We start from the raw sequence: 22508 nt of genomic DNA, 5'->3' as shown, positions 1-22508 counted from the left end.
CTATTTCCGATTTGTACAGCTCATCTGTACCCTATTTTAGGGCCCACATATAAGTGATATCGTATGGTACTTGTCTCTCTCCTGTCTGACTTACTTCACTTAGTATGATCAGGTCTAGATCCATCCACATTGCTGCAAATGGTATTATTTCATTACTTGTTATGGCTAATACCCCACTGTATATAGGTACCACATCTTCTTTATCCGTTCCTCTGTCACTGGACAATTACATTGCTTCCATGTCCTGGTTATTATAAATAGTGCTGCAATGAACATTGGTGTGTGTGTGTGTGTGTGTGTGTGTGTGTGTGTGTGTGCGCCTTTTTGAATTATGGTTTTCTCCACATTTATGCCTAGGAGTGTGATTCCTGGGTCATACGGTAGCCTTATATTTAGTGTTTTAAGGAACCTCCATGTGTGCGTGCATGCTGAGTCACTTCAATCATGTCCAACTCTTTGTGGCCCTATGGACTGTAGCCCACCAAGCTCCTCTATCCATGGGGATTCTCCAGGCAAGAATACTGGTGTGGAGAAAAGGGAACCCTGTTTTTTCTTTCTTTCTTTTCCTTTTTTTTTTTTTTTTTTTTACTGTTATCCATAGTGGTTGTACCAATTTACATTACCAACAACAGTGTAGGAGGGTTCCCTTTTCTCCACATCCTTTCCAACATTCGATTTCCAGGTGGCTCAGTGGTAAAGAATCTGCCTGCCAATGCAGGAGATGCAAGAGACACATGTTCAGTCCCTGTGTTGGGAAGATTCCCCTGGAAAAGGAAATGATAACCCACTCCAGGATTCTTGCTGGATTTGCAGGCTGCAGTTCATTGTGTTTCAAAGAGTCAGACAGCACTGAGCATGGATGTGGTTTGTGGTTCTCTGGCATTCATTGTTTGTAGATATTTTTGCTGATGGTCATCCTGATTGGGAGAAAGTGATATGCTTTGTAGTTTTTATTTGCATTTCTCATCATTGGTGATGCTGAGCACCTTTTCACGTGCTTTTTGGCCATCTGCATGTGTGGCCAGTTCTTCTTAGCTAGTCAGGCACTTGTGGTGGATCCTCGTATCAGTGGAGCTTCCCTCCACTACAAATAAGAACCACCCAATGGATATTTATTCTCACAGAAGAGTAACTGGGGAAGGGAAACTCCAGGGCTGTGGGTTCAGTAGTGCAATGACATTAGCAAACTCCCAGAAAATGATTGTTCAGTTGCTAAGCTGTATCTGACTCTTCGCAACCCCATGGACTGCAGCACACCAGGCTTTCCTGTCCTTCACTATCTCTTGGAGTTTGCTCAAACTCAGGTCCACTGAGTCAGTGATGTCATCCAACCATCTCATCCCTGGTGGCTCAGATGGTAAAGAATCTGCTTGCAATACAGGAGACCTGGGTTCCATCCCTGGGTTGGGAAGATTCCCTGGAAAATGGAGAACTTAGTAACTACCCACTCCAGTGTTCTTGCCTGGAGAATCCCTGGCAGGCTATAGACTATGGTGTTGCAAAGAGCTGGACAGGACTGAGCCACTGACGTGTTCACTTTCAACTAACAAACTCCCAGGTGCTATTCACCTTTTTCTGCTCTCACTTCTGAGCATGTTCATCTTGGTCAGGCTTCCTTATGACCCCAGGATAGCTCCTAGCTCAGGAAGATGTCCCGAGTGGCAGCAGAAAGGGAACATCTCTTTCCTGTGTCTCCTTTTATGATCAAGGAACAATGATCTAGAGGCCTCTCTCTGGAGTTCTCCCCACATGCCCACGCTGGAACCAGCTTGCATGATTCATGTCCTGAAGGACAGGGCTGCTGGAGGGAAGGAAAGCAAAATCAGAGTTCTGTCCCTGTGATGATTAGTTTCATGTGTCAACTTGGCTAAGCTCTAGTCCCCAGTTATTTACTTCAGCTCTGCGTTTCTATTAAGATATTTTGTAGATATGGCTAACATCTATAATCAGTTGCCTTAAGGAAAGAAGATTATCCTTGATAATCTTGGTGAGTCTTATCCAATCAGTTGAAGGGCTTGAAGAACAGACTGAGGAAAAAAGGATTCTGCCTCAACACTACAGCATCAGCTCCTGCCCTAGAGTTTCCAGCCTGCTGGAGATTTGAGACCTGATACACATACCCTCGTAGCTTAGTTGGTAAATCATCTGCCTGCAATGCAGGAAATCCAGGTTCAATTCCTAGGTCAGGAAGATCTCCTGGAGAAGGAAATGTCAACCCACACCAGTATTCCTGCCTGGAGAATTCCACAGACAGAGGAGCCTGGCGGGCAGAGTCCATGGGATTTCAAGAGCTGGACACAACTTAGCGACTAAACCACCACCAGAAGGCAATGGCAACCCACTCCAATATTCTTGCCTGGAAAATCCCGTGGACAGAGGAGCCTAGTGGGCTGCTGACTATGGGGTCGCAGAGTTGAACACGATTGAAGTGACTTAGCAGCATACATACTCAAGGGCTTCCCTGGTGGCGCAGACAGTAAAGAATCCACCTGCAATGCGGGAGACCTGGGTTCGATCCCTGGGTTAGGAAGATCCCCTGGAGAAGGGAACGGCTACCCACTCAAGTATTCTTACCTGGAGAATTCCATGAACAGAGGAGGCTGACAGGCTACAGTCTACGGGGTTGCAAAGAGTCGGACATGACTGAATGACTAAGCACAGTACATATATACTCAAATGTGTGTGTGTGTGTGTGCATGCTTGTATGTGTATATTATATATTTTGATTATCTCTTTCCTGTGGTAGAACCTTCACTGGTACTGTAGGTAGAAAGAAATTGGGGACTAATTTCTTCTTTTTTTAAACTGATAAGATGGGACTTTCAAAAATATACCATTTATTCATTTATTTTTCAAGACATATTTTGAGTACTCACTTTTATATTTACTCATAAATATTTTGCCTGCTGTCTAGATACTTGAGAGATATGACAGAACAAAATGGTCCAAAAATCTTGTACTATTTTATTCAATCTTTATTTATTTATTCATGGTTTTGGTCACACCTGAGCAGCATGTGGAACCTTACTCCCTGACCAGGAATCAGACCTGCACCTCCTGCATTGGAAGCACAGGGGCTTAACCACTAGACCACCAGGGAAGTTTCTGTGTGCTATTTTAAATCAATGCCCTCTGATATATGCTTTCATATGATTCCTGAAATGTACCTTGATACCAGTTATCACAATGCATTCATATAGCTATTTTGTGATTAAAAAAAAAAAACATCTATGGCTCTACCATTGGCCCTTCAGTTTTGTTTGGGAATCAAAAAAAGCAAATGTTAAGAGGCATAAGGAGGACTTTCCTGGTGGTCCAGTGGATAAGAATCCACCTGCCAGTGCAGGGGATACGGACTCAACCCTTGGTCCTGGGAGATTCCAAATAAGGCGGGGCAACTAAGTCCGTGCACCACAACTGCTGAAGCCCGGTGCCTGCAGTAGGCACGTTCCTACACAACGTTTCTCTTGTTGTGTGCCTCAGAACAAGAGAAACCACTGCAATAAGAAGTCTGTGCACTGCAGCTAGAGAGTAGCTCTTGATTGCTGCAACCAGAGAAAGCCCTCTCGAATCAATGAAGACTCAGTGCAGCCCCAAAAATAAATTAAAAAAAAAAGAAGGCTCAAACACTAGGCTGATTTCTAGTGGTTACACATCTTCACACATCCCTGGCTCTCCTCTCCTTCCTACCCACCTGGGAGGATGATGCTTTCCAATCCTGGAGGGAAGGTGGGGCCTAACGACTGGCTCCATCCACTGGTCTCTAAATGGAAATGATGTGTGTCAGTTCTAGGCTGAGATGTACGAAAGCTAGCATGAGTTGTGCTGGTCTGCCTCTCTGATGTATCCACCCAAGGAGTCATGTATCAAATACCATCACCTTTGGGGATTAGTATTGTGACATATGAATTGGCGGGGGGGTGCAAATATTCAGATGATAGCAATGGTTCTTTGTAACTGCATGAGCGATTCCCAGAGAGGACGGATGGCTGAGAGCATCCATTGATGACCAGCCGTGACACAGTGGCTCAGGCCAGATAGCTCTCGCATCACTCAACACCTTTTCACTGAGATCCTACTATGCATACACAGGTGTGCATAGTGGGTGGTGCATACACAGGTGTGAACACAGACCTCAAAGTTTGGGAAGGCAGATGTATAAACAGGCATCTGTGATACACAGAGTGTTTTTTAAAAACTGAAGTGTTGATTTTCAATGTTGGGCCCATCTCTGCCATACAGCAAAATGACTCTGTTATATACACATACATATATTCTTTTTTTTAATATTCTTTTCCATTATGGTTTATCACAGGATATTTAATATAGTTCCCCATGCTATACATCAGGGGCTCCCAAACCCCAGGCCATGGACCACTGGTACGGGTCCGTGGCCTGTTGGGAACCAGGCTGCACAGCAGGAGGTGAGTGAATGAAGCTTCCTCTGTATTCACAGCTACCCCCCATCACTCACCTTACCACTGAGCTCTGCCTCCTGTCAGATCATTGGTGGCATAAGAAATGTAATACCCTTGAGACATCCCCCAGCCCCATCCATGGAAAATTTGTCTTCCATGAAACTGGTGCCAAAAAGGTTGCAGACCACTGCTATACATTAGGACCTTGCTGTTTATACAACTAACTCAACAATAACAACAATGAAAACTAACAATCCAATTGAAAAGTGGGCAGAAGGCCTCAATAGACATTTATCCAAAGACATACAGATGGCCAGTAGGCATTTGAAAAGATGCTCAGCATCACTAATTATTAGAGAAATGCAGATCAAAACTAGAAGTTGTAAAGAAGTGTAGCTGCTACTAACAATAACTGATTATAATAAATGGTATGACATAATGGTATGCTCGTAGCACTTACTTTAGGTGCTCTCTTTAGGTTTTATGTTGTGTTACTTTACGCAATCCTTGCTTTAAACTCATGAGGCAAGTACTAGTATGTCTCCCATTCTGCAGGTCAGGAAAATGAGGCTCGGAGAATAAAATGATCAGCCTTTGTCATAAAGCTAGGAAGCCTAGGCTGGGATTCACAACACATGTTCCATATTTAAAGCTCTTGCTGGAAATGGCTACATAGCACTGCTTCCTACTATGTGCCTGGTACCAGCCCTGAATTAGGATGATTGTCCTCAGTAAATAATGGCTGATTTAACTGATTGAATTAGCAACAGCTACAACAAAGCACTCCTTGAAAGGAAAGTTATGACCAACCTAGACAGCATATTAAAAAGCAGAGACATTACTTTGTCAACAAAGGGTCGTCTAGTCAAGGCTATGGTTTTTCCAGTGGTCGTGTATGGATGTGAGAGTTAGATTATAAAGAAAGCTGAGCGCAGAAGGATTGATGCTTTTGAACTGTGGTGTTGGAGAAGACTCTTGAGAGTCCCTTGGACTGAAAGGAGATCCAACCAGTCAGTCCATCCTAAAGGAGATCAGGGTGTTCATTGGAAGGACTGATGTTGAAGCTGAAACTCCAATACTTTGGCCACCTCATGCAAAGAGCTGACTCATTTGAAAAGACCCTGATGCTGGGAAAGATTGAAGGCAGGAGGAGAAGGGGATGACAGAGGATGAGATGGTTGGATGGCATCACCAACTCAACAGACATGAGTCTGAGTAAACTCTGGGAGTTGGTGATGGACAGGGAGGTCTGGCGTGCTGCAGTCCATGGGGTCTCAAAGAGTCAGACACAACTGAGCTACTGAACTGAACTGAACAATAAAGTCAGTGCAGGAGCTCCAGGAGACCAGCAAAGGGACATTACTGAAACAGACTAGGCCAGCGGTTCTCAAAGTGTGGTCCCTGGACCAGCAGCAAAGGGAAATTGTTAGCTATGCAAATTCTCAGGCCTCTAATGGAGACCCACTAAGCAGGAATTCTGAGGATGGAGCCCAGGAGTCTGTAATTTTAACATGTCTCTTGGGCCATTCTATTCACAGCATTGCTCTAGGACCTTGCTCCTCAAAGGGCAGAAGTGGTATCATCATCACCATCACCCTCTGCCTCCCACCCCACCCCTCACCCCCTCCACGCTCCCCCTGGGAGCAAATGAGAAATGTAGAAGCCTCAGATTCCATCCTGGACTTACTGCATTAGAATCTCCATTTCATCTACATCCCCAGAGGATATTCCTTTGCAGGTTAAAGTTTGAGAAGCACAGGTCTAGACTGTTGGTCTTCAAACTTAGCTGCTCCTCGGAATCACCCGGAGAGTTTTTAAAATGACTGATGCATGGGTCCCACCTCTAGAGATTCTAATTTAGTCCGTCTGGGGTATTGCCTGGACATCAGACCTAAAATGTCCCAGATGATTATAATGCGCGTGGTGAGGGGAGAAGAGGGGATCTCGAGAATCCCCAGCGTCCAGCACTCTAAGTCTCCCCTGAGACGGGGTGGGCATCTGCGCTCGGCCCCGCCCCCAAGGTTGGGCGTGGCCAGGGGAGGGGAAGAAAAAAAGCCGGAGTGTTTCCCATGCGGCTGCCACCACTGTTTCTACCTGTCTTCAGTCAAAGAAGGAGGCCTCCCAAATCAAGGGTTGTCAATCCACCCCCTGTCAACAGCCTCGAATTCACGAAAACGCTCCAGGCAAGGGTTCAGAGGCAGGGCAGAACGAGGGAGAGGTTTTATTACATAAAGCCTGCATTCTCCGAGCTGTGCATTAATTAATTTCAAAGTTGACCGAGTGATGGGGAAGGGGAGGTTTAGGGCCACAACACAGGTAATAAAAAGACTTTCGAAAAGTCCCTCCTTTCTTCTTGGCTTGTCTCCCACCCGACCCACCCAATCACAATAAGAGGAAGAAAAAAAAAGCCAGTCTGTAAGCATCAAGCCTTTGCAGAGGCTGCTGAAAAAAAACAAAACAAAACAAAACAAAAAGAAACAGAGCTAGTGAATGCATAGAATTCAAGCAGAGAGAGAATCGGTAGGAGCAGAGAAAGAGAGAGGCGCCAGCAGTTTGGAGCTGGTGATGGAGTTCAGCAGAGGTGAGGAGGACTTGGAGGGAACAGTGACTTGAGAAAAGAAGGCTCTAGAGTCCAGAGCTGGTTCTCAAGGCTTCAACACTGAAGCTGTTTCCGTTGCACTCATTTCCTCACCTCCTCCTCCTCTCATCTCCTGTGACTAATGATTTTGACCCTTCCCCAACCCGATCTGCAATACCTCAGGCCTCTGTCATAGTCGGCTTCCGGCCATCCCCAGGTCAGACAGCTCTGAGCCCAGGAGCGCCAGCCTCGCAGAAGCCGAAAGGCAACAGAACGTGGCCAAACACAGGTTCCAACACCCCCAGGGCCCAGTTTTTGCTCGATTTCCTTCCTTTTCCCTCTCCCCTATCTTGTTACCACAAATTGTGTTCCTTTTTAAAATTTATTTAAAATTTATTATTTTTTTGACTACGCCACGATGCACGTGGGATCTTAGTTCCCTGACCAGGGATGGAACCAATGACCCCTGCAGTGGAAGCATGGAGTCTAAACCACTGGACTGCCAGGTAAGTCCCGCTGTGAATTATCTCCCACTCTTTGGGGCCCCTCTTTTCCAGGCACTAGCTGAGAAGGAAATGCAAATCAATGATAAAGTGACAATATAGGTTTTTAGTTACGTAGCCACAAGGAGTTCATCAGAGGGACCACTTTCCAAGAAAGACCCCTTCCAAGGGTATTTTCAGAACAAATGAGATGCCATCACCCCATGGACTCTTGGAATTCCTCTTGGGGAATGGCCTTGGGTAATGTCTAAATGGACATTTCAAAGTAAAGCACGAACCGCACTATAATTACGCTGTTCATTCATTTTTTTTAAAATTCATGTTTGCATCTTAGTTGTTTGACCTCAGATAAGTGTACCTAAGTGAACCATCCATTTTATTCTTAATGCTTCTCCCTGAGTGATATTTGACTCTTTCCCCAGGTTCAAGGAATCCTCAAAGTTAGCAGATCTAGCCGCCAAGAAAGAAACTGGCCAAAAAAATTGAGCAAGAATCTGAAGTATATACTCCTCTTCCCTACATCCCACTCCCCAAAAAACGACTTCTAAAAATACTCTGAATTATGGTCCCATCTCAGGAGAAGTGTCCAATCTCTGAGAGAACTTCTGGCAGTACTGGTTTGAAGTCAAAGTGGAAGTGTTAGTCGCTCAGTCATGTCTAACTCTTGGCAAACCCATGGACTGTAGCCGGTCAGGCTCCTCAGTACATGGAATTCTCCAGGCAAGAATACTGGACTGGGTTGCCATTCCCTTCTCTAGGGGATCTTCTTGACCCAGAGATTGAACCTGGGTCTCAGGCATTGCACACAGATCCTTAACCAGCTGAGCCACCAGGGAATCCCCACTGATTTGAAGGGATGCTCTCTAAAATCACAAACCGAAAAAATCATTAAAGGTTTTCTTAGTCAGGATTCATGAACTCAACCGCACTTCCTCTTTTATTTGCATAATAGTATCTGGGACAATTCCAGCTTTTAGCAACTCAAATTTTCCAGACGTCTTTCCTCCTTGGGGATAAGCAACAAAGGGCACAAGTGCAGTTTTGAGTCAATATTATAGGATGTGTTTTCTTCCCTCAGTTTTATTTTTCCTCTTTGACTCCTCTTCTCTCCCGACTTGAAAGGAAAGGCGATTTTGACGCCAAGTTAAATCCATTCAACAAGTATTTTCTGCATGCAAGGCCCTGTTTCACATGGTGTGTGGGAATCTCGGCCACCTATGGTGTGCTTTCTCATTTATTTTCCTCTAGAGTGCCAACGGAGAAAAATGGATTCGGGTTGCCCAGGACACTGCGTTGAGAAGGATTCTGAGGTTCAGACTCAGTGGGAATGTACACATATGGCTTCTTTCTCCTTACATTTAATAGACATTCAAATATTTTGAATGAATAAACAGGGGAAAAAAGAGAGAGAGAAATGCATCCATAAGTGATGAGACCTACCGCTTTGGCAAGAGGAAATAAATTACATTATGTCCATGGATTCAAATGAATTTTTGGAGTAATATTCATTCCAGATGGTAGCCAGAACATGCTCCCTTCCTATTTCTAGTGTTAAAAATCATAATATAGGTGGGATCCCCACTGAAATGGTTAATGTTGAAGTATATTTTGTCCCATTCTGCTGAATTAGAGTGGGCACACACAAAAGTCGAGAAGACACCAAAGAACTGCTCTGGAATGAAGGAAGATGAAAGAGACATAAAAAACTAAGTGTGACAATTCTGAATTGGGTCCTTTGACTACAAACACAACATTGAGAGGCACTTGAATGAGAACTATATGGTGACAGTGTATCAGCATTAGCTTCCTGATATTTATTGATGGTTATAATTTGGTTATATTAGAAATGACTTTGATTTTAGAAAATAAACAAAAGTAGTCAGAGTTAGGGCTTCCCAGGTGGCGCTATTGGGAAAGAATCCACCTACCAATGAAGGACGTAAAAGAGATGGGGGTTCCATCTCTGCATCAGGAGGATCCCCTGGAGAAGGGAACGGCATCCCACTGCAGTCTTCTTACCTGGAGAATCCCATGGACAGAGGAGCCTGGAGGGCTACAGTCCACGGGTTTGCAAAGAGTCAGACATGACTGAGCACGCATGCATAGCCAGAGTTAAAACAAAATTTTCTTTTTTCATAAATATAATAAATGACATGTCCCCCTGTTGCACCCAATATGAAGATGAAATTCACCTCTAGCCAATATCCAGAGTTTCCTAATAAACACGCTAGCCAAAAGAAAAACCAGTCAACAGAAATACGTAGGAGAGCTGAATTCACAGATTGAAGTCCAGCGTAGTGCTCTTTGGGACTTGTGCTTAAGGAGAAACGTTCCAACTCTCATGAACTATGCTTTAAAAGGAGAGGGTACTTTTTAGCTGGCCATCAAAACTTGCAGCAAAAGAACAGACTTCAAATATTATGAGGTCTTAGGTCTTATTATGAGTTGTTGCATTCTGGAGCAGTCACAGAGATTTCATGGATTTTGCCCTAAAAGAGGAAGAATTCCAGGCACGTTTCTAAACAAGTATCTTACCATGAAATACACCTGACAAAGTTCCTGATTCTTTGAAAGATATGCTTTATATATATATATATGTATATATATACACATATATATTTATACATACCCCAGTGGAAGAAACATTCTCAAACCAGAGCTCTCAGGGTCAGGTTTATGTAAGAAAGTTTTGGTGAACAAATAACCAAGGAGATGCCGGAAAACCTAAGACTTTCATTTGAGTAGAAGAGAGGGATTTATTAGACCACTAGATTAAAATTCCTGTATTTAAGACATATTTCACAAACACTTAATGGGGTTTTCCCACCCGTTAAGAGCAAACCGAGGGCACAATGTTCCATTTTAATAGGGGCAGTAACTTCACTTCATTTATAGACTAAACTGACAGAAAAAAAAAAAAAAAAACCCCAGGGTAGTTCTGGCCAGAGAAAACATGACTTAATACAAGTGCTCAGGCAACATATTAGAAATAAAGGTCTGTCTGTAGTCTTGGTAATTTCTTTTCCTTTTTCTATTTTTGGGAGGGGGGTGGTGATTTGGAAGAAGAAAAAAAAAAAAACCCCTGTGGTTGGTATCCAATGAAGTTAACACTTCTGGGGCAAGACCTCTATTACATGCAAACATCATGAATTATAATTACAGAACAACCTATTTACACATAGAGGAACACAAGGTCAAACAGAAAACCCTGCCAAGAATCTCAGCTTTTGCCTGGGAAATACTGGCAATTGGCATTTGGCAAATGATCTTGGAATGGGGCAAAGCCAGGAGAAGCAAGGAGATCTAGTGTTAAATCCATATGATGTTTTAGCAAACATGGAGGACCATGGAGATTTACCCTTTTGATAAGCCGGCCTCAAAAGAGGAAGAGATATCCCCACATCTATCTCATAGAATTACAGACACTTAAACTGCTGATTAAGGTAGAAAGCAGGTATTATATCTTTTCAGGGAAATTTGGAAAATTCTGTAATAAAAGCCTGATGGGCTCGGTAGTAAAGAATCTGCCTGCCAATGCAAGAGACGCGGATTCCATCCTTGGGTGGGGAAGATCTCCTGGAGAAGGAAATGTCAACCCACTCCAGCATTCTTGCCTGGGAAATCCCGTGGACAGAGGAGCCTGGCAGGCTACAGCCTATGGGGTTGCAAAGAGTCAGACACGACTTAGTGACTCAACAACAACAACCCATCTCTAGTAGTACTTTCTAAGGAAATAATTATGTGATCCTCCAAAAAGATATACATTTATTCACAAGGATGTTTATTATAAAGCTATCTACAAGTATAAAATATGGGAAAGGATCTAAGTATTCATTGATAGGAAACTGGTTAAATCAGAGTAAATCCATAAATGAGATATCATATAGCTTTTATGAAGCATGAAATTTATTTATAGATATTGCTATAGCAAGATGTCTCTAATATAGTAAGTTTAAATGGCAGGATATTAAGAAATCCAAAGTATGAGCTCAGTTTTTGTTGTTCTTAAAAAAATGAATGTATATGTGTATGTTTTTGGAAAAAGATCAGGCTGACATCTATAGGACTATCAAAAAGAGTTATTCTTGCTACCCTAGAATAATTAGAAAATGTCCAGTGGCTATATATGTCCCATTTTTGCTTGGTGGGTGCATGCCTACTCAGTCGTGTCTGACTCTTTGTGATCCCATGGGCTGCAGCATACCAGGCTTCCCTGTCCTCCACTATCTCCCAGAGTTTGCTTAAATTCACGTCCGTTGAGTTGGAGGTGCCATCTAACCATCTCATCCTCTGCTGTCTCCTTCTCCTTTTGTCTTCAATCAAAACAAATGTAGATCACATTATAATAAAAGGCTATGAAGATACTTCTGGTAAAGGAAAAGAAAGGCTATTTCGGGGACTTGCTGTCCTTTCCCTCTAGATGTTGAATTTGGACACACCTACTTCTAACTTGTTTCTGCCATTTGCCAGCTGTTGGCTCCAGAAGAGTGAACCCAATGTCTCTGAGCCTAACCTCCATTCTGACTACGTAAGGACATTCCTTTCCTCCTAGGCTGGTGATGAGGATTAGCTGAGGTAATGTTTATACAAGGCCTGGCCTAGCGCCTGGCATGCATAAGGAGCTCAGTTAAAGAAAAGAGTGTGTGCCTTGTTGACTGAACAGGTGCAACGCTCACGAGCTAGACCTGCATCACGGATGGCTGCAACCAAGAGGACACAGCAGGATGCTTGCTTGGCATCTTGCCTTCTGCTTGGTACTTCCTGGATCACAAACAAGCTAGTTGATGTGTTATCTCCTCTTAAAGCTGGCAAACAGGTAACTATGATTAGTAACATGTCTAAAGCATCTTCTAAATGCCAGGCACTGTTGAGACTATTTCATGTGGCAAGTCACTGAATCATTCAAATCACTGTTGTTGATCAACATTATTATTACAATGCCCATTTCACGGGTTAAGAAACCAAGTGAGTGAAAGTCGTTTTGTTGTGTCCGATTCTTTGCGACCCTCTTTCCATGGACTATACAGTCCATGGAATTCTCTAGGTCAGAATACTGGAGTGGGTAGCCGTTCCCTTCTCCAGGGGATCTTCCCAACCCAGGTCTCCTGCATTGCAGGCAGATTCTTTACCAGCTTAGCCACCAGGGAAGCCCTCAGGTACAAATAAATTATATGACTTGGATAAGGTCACTGGATGCTGAGAGGTGACGCTGAAGTAGAACCCAGAACTCTGATCTCAGAACATGAGATCTGACTCAGCCAAGCACACCTGTCAAATAACTCGGGGTGACATCAAGGTTAAAGAATGGAATTCAGAGAAAGGGGCCAGGGAGGGGGTGTTTGTGGCAGAGACCAGCCACTGAAACCTGAACTTCAAATTTGTTTCAGACCTGAAACAAACTTGACCAAGTGCTCAAATCTGAGTGAGCATCAGGATGGAGAAAGGAATGGCTACCCGCTCCAGTATTCTTGCCTAGAGAATTCCAATGGACAGAGGAGCCTGGCAGGCTACAGTCCATGGAATCAAAAAGAGTTGGACACAACTGAGCCACACACACACACACACACACACACACACGATATCCCCGGGCGGTGGGGGTGGGGGTGGGGGTACAGGATTGCTGGATTCTTCCCTCCTAGAGCTTCCAATTCAGTAAGTCTAGGGTAGGGGGGTCTACCTAACAAACTCCAAGGTGGGACAGGAATGGGTGCAGAGTCACTTGGCCCTCAGAGCAGCATTCACATTGAGAGGGAGCGACAGCAGGGTAGGGCATCTAAATATGCAGCCCCGGTCCTATTTCTGATTCCATGAGATGTCAAATCATTGACATTTTATAAGTGTTTTTTCTTTTGTTTTGTTTTTGGCTGTGATGGGTCTTCTTTGACACACACAGGCTACTTTCTAGGCTAGAAAGTAGGTGCATGGGCTCAGGAGTTGTGGCACACTGGGCTGAGTTGCCCTGAGGCATGTGGAATCTTCCAGGATCAAGGATTGAACCAGGGTCCCCTGCATTGGTGGGTGGATTCTTAACCACTGGACCACCAGGGAAGCCCCTAAGCCAATGTTTATTGCTTTTAAATACAGTGCTATTGCCCTTTGATGTCCACATCTGAGTAGTGCAGCATACAAGAAGTATCTTTTAACAGTCAGTCAATGCAGTGAGAAGGAACTTCATTCTCTCTCCAGCGACAGAACTGCAGACACAGTTGGCCCCTTGCCTGACGTCACTTCCTGGAAATCCTTTAGCATCCTTCTCACTTCTCTCCCACCTCCTATGCTCAGGGACTTCTGTCCTCCAAACTCTCCCCAAAAGGCCTCGCTTTAGTCCCAGGAGAAGAACACATCTCATTGTCTTCCTCTTTACCCTTCCAAATTCTGTGCCAGTAAAGCTCAACGGGCCAGGGTGGCAAGAAAAATGCCAAGGAAGTCCCAATCTATTTTATTTTGACTGTAAAAATATTAGTAATAATAAAATCAGATAGTACTTTTTTTTTTTTCTATTTCTGCCAATTAGTTTTCTCAGATAATTCTACCAGGGTTACTTTTTTCTTCAAGACATACAGAAGTCTATTTTTTGGTTGCTAAAGTCTTCGGGGAATGGAACAATAAACTCTACCAAATTCCAGGATAAAAGAATTAGGAAATCTCCATAAAAGTTAAAATGATGCAAATCAAAGGGAATTCACAAGATTAATGAGACTTTTTAAATGCAGTTTCTAGGAACCTCAATCTGTAAAATACATGTAGTCTGAGATTTGAGATCATGTTGAAAAATTTGAAAGCTTCAGCTATGCTGTGATTAATCAAATCTTCTTGAATAATACTATTTTGGAAGGGAGAAAGTAGTGCCAGTTAAAAAAAAATTTAGATATGTATTTGGCTGCATTGGGTCTCAGTTGTGGCATTCCGCATTTTTTTTTTTAATTTGTTTGTTTCAGTAAGTGGAACTTTTTTTTTTCTTTTTTTTTTTTTTCAGTTGCAGCATGTGGGATCTAGTTCTGAGGCCAGGGATCAAACTCGGGCCCCCTGCATTGGGAGCGCTAAGTCTTAGCCACTGGACCACCAGGGAAGTCCCTAAAATGCCAATTAGTTCATTGCTTTATTTGTGGGGCCTAGAAAGTAGGTTATGCTTCCCAGTCTGTTTAGAAAAAAATGTCTTTATTGCCTCCAAATATCAGTGGGAAAATGGCCCACTTCCTTAAGCTTCAGATCTCCCATATACTGTTAAGGCAGAGAGCTTTCTTTAATGTGACACATGGAGTTTGACCACAGACTTCCCTTGAGAAAAAATTTCTACGTCTAAAAGGAGATTGAAGACCACTGACAGAGGTCATTTCCATTGTAAGAACTGGCCTCTCCCTTTCCGGGACTCAACAGAACGATTTTCAATTTTAATGAAAAAAATAGGTCATAAACATTTTGTATTTTCCCTGAATTATCTTTTGTCAAGGAAAAAAGAGACTTACTCATCACTGAACTAAAGCATGATTTTGTATCTTTCAGGTCCGTAGGGAAATAAAAAGTTCTCTCTCTTGCTTTTGCCTCCATGTCAGCATCCCCACCACAACAAATCCACAGCCCATTCACCCCAGTTGAGGGGCCCAAGGTGAAAGGGGCTGGTTATCTTCCCTTAGGTCTATTTCAAAGATTATACACAAAGTTCTGGATCCCATATCTCTCTGAACATACCATTACATAAACACCATGCACAAACTCACGCAAACCAGTGGCTTTCAGTCCTCACTGTTAGATCCAAAGCTCCTGGGAAACTTTTTAAAAAAATCTCGATTCCCAGCCCTCGTGCCAGCTCTACTAAATAGAAGCTCCAGGGATAAGTTCTGGGCATATTTCAGAAACAGTAGCATGCTCACAGCTTTCTCATTCTTTATCCTGAACTGATATCACAGTCAATACCGTGGAGTGAAGCTGGCTGCATGAAGTCTGAAGACTAAAGTCTGCTCATCACCCATTCAGACACCAACAGGGAGACATGGCAGGGACTCCAGGAGCTACTGAGCATTCTCTTACCCTTGGTGCTTAGATCTTTCCAAGGTCAACACAGTCTGCGGAGTGCCTTCTTGGCTGTTTCCCTCCATGCCTATTGGCATTCATATAAGGCTCCTGGGGAGAAAAGACATAGTCTCCTTAAGCAGCATTTCCCAAGTGTGGGCATCCTGTGCAATGCCCTAAAGAAAATGGATTTCTGTGGTCAAGTTCAGGACATGCCACTAACATTGAAACCCACCATGGACTTAGGCTCTGAAAAGTTCTGCAATAAATAAATCTGTTTATGCAGCCCTCCCCACCCATATTTGACCACAGAATCCTTTTCCTATCAATATTCCTATCAATAGCAGGGGGATACACTTTGGCAAATACTGATTCAGACTGTGAACTGTTGGACATAGGGTTCAATTTTCCCCTGTTCTTGGCACCCCTTAAAGCACCCAGAGAGAGGGAAGAATAAAGGTAGAAAGCAGCGACAGGAAAGACGTGGGTTGGCCTAAGGGATTTAGAAGGGTGATAGTAATCAGAGAACTTGAGTGTGATTTCTGACGTTGTTCCTGAAAACATCTCAGCCAGGCTGGTGGTCCAATGTCCTAATTAGCTAATGGGAACAGGAGGGCTTTACATGTTTAGAAATGAGGGCTTATCGGATCAGCACTCAAAGATACTTTTTTTTTTCCCTCCAATGACCATTTTCCTCTGACAATGTCTTTCTCCAACTTGAGCACGCATCAGATCCCCTGGAGGGCTTATGGAAACACAGATGGCTGAGCCTCACCCCCAGAACTTCTGATGCTGTAGGTCTAGAGTGGAACCCAATAATTTGCATTTCTGATGAATTTCCAGGTGATGCTGCTACTGGTCTGTGGACCACAGGTTGGGAAGGAGTGTCCTAGTACAACAGAAGAGAGGAAGAGGATAGGAAGTGATGGAGAAAGAAGAAAGAGAACCAGAAAAAGAGAGAGGACAGAAAGAGGAAGGAGAAAGAGAGACGATGGGGAGATGCAGAGAATGAGAGGTGAATGTGAGAAAGAGAAAGACTGAGAGAAGGGAGCCAGGAAGAGGGATAACAACAAAGGAAAGGAGATGGGAGGACAGGGAGATAGAGAGATGGAGATAGAGATGCTTGAGGAGAGGGGGAGGAATGCATTACAGTTGTCAAGGTGTCAGTGTTGGAGTCTGGGCAAAGGACCAGTGGGAGCTGAGCCTTGGGTGTTTGTGGGGCTACCTACTGTACATACAGCTAGAAGTTTCTCATCCATACTTGTTGGTGAATATGCCTGGGTTTGGAGTTTCCCAGTCTCAGCTTGATGAGACTGGAAGCTGATCTGGAAGCCAAATCTGGCTCCAGCTAAGGGAGAAAGCCCTGAAAAGGGAGGACAGAGTTCTCCAATGAGTTCCTTTTCCCACCCAACCACCCCCTCCTGAGTCTTCATGGATCCTGGAACTCCTTCCCAACTCTCCCTCTGACCCAGAAAAACTGCCAACTCCCTCTAGAACTGACTCTCCCACTCCAAGGGTTTGTGCTCCTCACTGCTGGCTGGGACACATCTCCCAGATGATTCATGCCCAGGAGTCCTCAGAGCTCCTCTTTGAGGCCATGCTGGTCCCTATTCCCCCCTGCGACAGTCTTGAGGGTCAGAGGAGACCCCACCAGGGGCTGTTGATGAAATTCACATATTCATGGGGCTGCCTTCCCAGCGAGGAAACGTGTAGCAGCATCAGAATCCCGGGGCAAGCTCCACGTGAGGAAATCCAAGTGGGTGGAGAGAACCCCGGGGCTTAGCTATGTCACCTGGTTTACAAGAGACATGCCAGGGTCCCTGGAGATGGTCTTTGTTGTAGCGACGGAGGGGGATAAACAGGCTGAGGAATCAGAGGCTCTGCCTTGGGAAGCGAGGGGGGGATGGCAATGCCTCTCTCCCCTGGAGGTGTGGGAAATCCTCGCTATAAATCAAGGAAATTAAATAGAGTGCAGGGTTTAGAAGCATTGCTCAAACTCCTAATCCAGGTTGCAGGGTTGCTGAAAGGCCCGCCATGCCCAGCGAGAGGGAAACTCCATTTCACAGGCTTTTGCTCTCCCTGGAGCCCTGGTTGCAGCGAGGAGGCTGCAAACAGTGGAGGAGGTTGGGGAGGGGGAGTGCAACTGGTGGTAGAGTTTCTTTGCAATCCCAGGGGAGAGGAGCATGATGTGAAGGCTGGAAAGAGACACAGAGACTGTTTCCTCTTCCTTCAGAGAAACTGAGGCCAAATGCAGAGAAGGGACTTGTGCAGAGGCACCCAGGATGACACGAGGATTAGCCGCTGCCTGGATCCACAGGCACACGCCGTTGCATCTGCACGTGGCGGCTGGAGAGTGGTTCACGAGGGGCCTGCTTGTAGAACTGTGAGCCCTGCAGAGCAATGCAGGGTGATGGAAGAAACTTCCTGCCAGAGGCAGGATGCATTTTTAAAATGAACAAGCATCTCTATTGCTTCTCTGCACATAGGTTCATCTGCACCATTTTTTTTTAAGATTCCACATGTATGCATTAACATACAATATTCGTTTTTCTCTTTCTGACTTACTTTGCTCTGTACCACAGACTCTAGGTCCAGCCATGTCTCTGCAGGTGCATAGAGACACAGAGGCAGAGCAGGGACGTGTGGTCACAGTGGGGGAAGGGGAGGGTGGGAGGTACTGGGAGAGTAGCACTTACATATATACACAGTCGCGTGTAAAATAGACATAGTGGGAACCTGTTCTATGCACAGAGAGCTGAGCTCAGTGCTCTGGGGTGACCTAGGTGGATGAAGGTGGGAAGGTCCTAAAGGGAGGGGATATATGTATCAGTTCAGTTCAGTCGCTCAGTCGTGTCCGACTCTTTGCGACCCCATGAATCGCAGCACGCCAGGCCTCCCTGGCCATCACCAACTCCCGGAGTTCACTCAGACTCACGTCCGTCGAGGCAGTGACGCCATCCAGCCATCTCATCCTCGGTCATCCCCTTCTCCTCCTGCCCCCAATCCCTCCCAGCGTCAGGGTCTTTCTATGTATACATATAGCCAATTCACTACGCTGTACAGCAGAAACTGACACAATATTGTAAAGCAATTGTAGGCCAATAAAAGTAACTAGCAAAAAATAAAAATAACAAAGTGAACAAGCAGTTGACGAACGCACTTCTTTTTCTAGCGTAGAGTTAGGCAAGCACACGCATCACTTTTTGGAAGATGTAAATCATTCCAAATCAGCAGGCAAGAGATTTCCCTGGTGGTCCAATGGTTAAGACTCCACTTTACAAAGCAGGCGATGCAGATTCCATCCCTGGTCTTGGAGCTAAGATCCCACAGGCCTCTTGGCCGTAAAACCAAAACATAAAACAGAAGCAGTATTGTAACAAATTCAATAAAGACTTTACAATAGTAAAACCACCTTAAAAAAATAAGCAGGCAAGCAAAGTGGAGAGAATGCAAGCACTGTTTCCCTGATGGCTCAAGCAGGCAAAGAATCCAGCTGGTAATGCAGGAGACCCAGAAGGCGTGGGTTCGATCCCTGGGCCAGGAAGATCCCCTGGAGGAGGAAAATGTCAAACCCACTCCAGTATTCTTGCCTGAAAGCTCCTATGGACAGAGGAGCCTGGCGGCTATAGTCCATAGGATTGCAGAGTCGGACACAACTGAGCAACTGACAGATACACACACCACGGCTTCAGATTTTTGAGCGTTTCTGATGCATCAGACAAGGGATCGAGCCTTTTTCTTCAGCCATGTCACTTAATCCCCGCAAGTGCCAAAGGAAAATGCTTCCACTGCAGCCATTTCTCAGGTAAGGAGAGTAAAGCACAGAAAGGTAAAAGTGACTGCTCAGGATCAAAACCTACCATCTCTGTGTCTGTCAGTTAATTCTCTCAATTAGCATTCTTCAGTGGCAGAAATTATTCCTCTATGTCGTTGTTTGATCAATAAGTTGTGTCTGACTCTTTTCCATTCCCATGACTATAGCACACCAGGCTCTCCTGTCCTTCACTACCTCCCTGAGTTTGCTCAGACTCATGTCCATTGAGTCAATGATGCTATCCAACCATCTCATCCTCTCTTGCCCCCTTCTCCTCTTGCCCTCAATCTTTCCCAGCATTCAGTTCAGTTCAGTTGCTCAGTCATATCCAACTCTCTGCCATCCCACGGACTGAAGCATGCCAGGCTTCCCTGTCCATCACCAGCTCCCGGAGCTTACTCAAACTAATGTCCATTGAGTCTGTGATGCCATCCAAGCATCTCATCCTCTGTTGTCCCCTTCTCCTCCTGCCTTCAATCTTTCCCAGCATCAGGGGCTTTTCTAGTGAGTCAGTTCTTCACATCAGGTGGCTGAGGTATTGGAGTTTCAGCTTCAGCATCAGTCCTTCCAATGAATATTCAGGGTTGATTTCCTTTAGGATTGACTGGTTTGATCTCCTTGCAGTCCAAGAGACTCTCAAGAGTCTTCTCCAATACCATAGTTCAAAAGCATCAATTCTTGAATGCTCAGCTTTCTTTATAGTCCAACTCTCACATTCATACATGACTACTGGAAAAACCATAGCTTGGACTAGATGGACTTTGTCAGCAAAGTGATGTCTCTACTTTTTATTATGCTGTCTAGGTTTGTCATAGTTTTTCTTCCAAGGAGCAAACTTCTTTTGATTTCATGGCTGCAGTCACCATCTGCAGTGATTTTGGAGCCCCCAAAAATAATCTCTCACTGTTCCAAAAGGCATCACTTTTAATAACTGCCTATGATTCTGTGGTAGGATGGACACACTACCTTTGGTGGCAGGAACTGCAAACTTTTTCTTAAAAAGCCAGAGCGTCAATCCCCCTTTCCTTTTCATATCTCCGGTCTTATCGCAACTCCTTGACTCTGCCTTTGTAGCAGGTGAAAGCGACAACAGAAAGCAAGACAGAAACCATGGGTGTGGCTGTACACCAGTGAAACTTCATTTACAAAATCAGGGGGTGAGCTGAATTTGGCCTGAGGGCTGTAGTATGCCTAGCTGGCTGTGGCCCCATGCCCCACATTGTTGCCAGCACATTATCAATACATAATAATGATGGTCATCACTCTTGCTGTTATGTATCAAAATAGCTGTGACAAGAAAAGGTTCTGTATCAGGCACAAACCAGAAATCTTGGAGAGCAGTGATTCTCCAACTTTATTGTGTTCTAGAATCTATGGAGCTTGTTAAAAAGGCAGAATGAGACCCCACCCCAGAGAATCTCATACAGACAGTCTGCATGAGGGCCCAAGAATCTGAAATGTTAATGAGCACTCTCAGGGGGTCTGGATGAGGGAGGTGGGTGACCACATTTAGAAAAACACCTCTAGGTGGGTCATGGGCTGCCTTGCAGGAGTCTGGCAAGCATGCTGAGTAGAGAGGAACAAGGTGGTACCCCCTGGCACAATAGCACTTGGAGCCATGTGAGGCTCTCCCTGGAAGGGACAGGGACATGGCTCAGTGATGAGACCAACAGAGCTCATTAGAAAAGCATCTGCTATGTACCAGGTGATTCCCACATGCTAACTCTATCTCTCAACAACTCAGGTCCCTCTCTCCCATATTAGAATGGTGACAGGAGGTGCAGAGCTTACCTACAAACACTCAGCTTGCTGCCGTCAGCTGGTAATCATGCCACTTAATCACAGAACTGGAACAAGGACCTGATTTTGAATGAATGGAAAACTGGGACACAGAGGATGAACCAAGCTCAGAATGGAGGAGTGTCCGAGGTTCAGTTAGGTCCATAAGGGAAAAAGCAGGACTGCCCAAAGAGCTCTGGATTCTGCTGATGATCTGAATTTCCCAAGAGTCTCTAGGGTAAGTTTTAGGATTCCCAATTGCAGACCAGGGAGGAACGAGTCTCAGAATCGAAGTCACATGACCCTCTCTACCCACAAGGCACCTGATTCTGAGGTCTGATTTACCTGCTACGATTTGGCAAAATGACCCCAGCAACCTTATTCTTTCATTGAGTGGCTACCCATCTGCATACATTTGGCATTCCGTCGATGCTGGCTGATTACCTCTGGTACTCAAATCATTTCCTTTTCTCTCTTACAGTATTTTAGCACTCAGAGTCATACAAGCAAAGATTTACTGCACATTTATCAGGTGTGCACGCCTTCTGCACTAAATAATGCTACCTGCTTGGAAAATAATTTAATCTTCAAGCATCCGGGTGGTAAACCATGAGATATTTTGTGTGCATTTCATAGAAGTAGCGTGTCTGCAAAAAGTTCCATGACATCCATTTTGGAGATGTCAAAACTAAGTCTCAGGAGGGCTCAGAGATTTTTTTTCCCCAAAATTGTCGAGTTAGTAAGTAGAAGAGGTAGCATCTGAATGATTTGTTTAATCACCATATCGCAAGCCTCTCCAGTTTGCAAACATTCTCTCCTGTATGCTCCCCTTGGCTCCTTACAATGGTCCTGTGGCTTCTTAGGGTAATGTGGTAGTTCTTCAAAGCATGGCTCCCAGATCGGGAGTATCCACTGCACCTGAATTTGTTAGAAGTGTACGTTCTCCTCAGTTAGAGGGCACTGGGGCTTCCCCAGTGGCTCAGCAGTAAAGAATCTGCCTGCAGTGCAGGAGCCGCAGGGAGACACAGGTTCAAGCCCTGGGTCAGAAAGATCCCCTGGAGAAGTGCATGGCAACCCACTCCAGTGTTCTTGCCTAGAGAATAATCCCATGGACAGAGGAGTCTGGCAGGCTACAGTCTATAGGGTTGCAAAGAGTCAGACACGACTGAAGCGACTTAGCACACGTGCACGCACATTCTCAAGCTCTTTCCCAGATCCAATGACTCCGAAACTTGTGAGGAGGAAAACCTGGCCAGCTTGTCCAAGGATGCACAGGAAATGGTGCTGAGGCTGGGTCTTAATGCCATGGCTCAGGCTTTCTCATCAGAATCACCTGGGAGACACATCGTAATAATGGAATTGTCCTGGTTTTCCCCAACCTTCAGGGCTGGAGTCCCAGAAACTGC

At 44.8% G+C, this 22508-nt stretch overlaps 1 long non-coding RNA gene across 2 annotated transcripts in view; it reads right to left on the bottom strand.

Moving 5' to 3' along the window:
- LOC138422221 (uncharacterized) overlaps window positions 1-22508 on the bottom strand; it is a 45601-nt gene that overhangs the window by 7202 nt on the left and 15891 nt on the right. For both annotated transcript variants that reach the window (XR_011249798.1, XR_011249799.1), the window contains exon 4: window positions 15528-15620. This is a non-coding gene — a long non-coding RNA (uncharacterized lncRNA). The remainder of the gene's footprint in view (window positions 1-15527; window positions 15621-22508) is intronic.

The sequence above is a fragment of the Ovis canadensis genome, chromosome 17, assembly GCF_042477335.2.
Source record: "Ovis canadensis isolate MfBH-ARS-UI-01 breed Bighorn chromosome 17, ARS-UI_OviCan_v2, whole genome shotgun sequence".
In the NCBI taxonomy this organism is placed as follows: Eukaryota; Metazoa; Chordata; class Mammalia; order Artiodactyla; family Bovidae; genus Ovis; species Ovis canadensis.
Note: the sequence above shows the minus strand (reverse complement) of the source record. Positions and strands in the feature narration are given on the sequence as shown.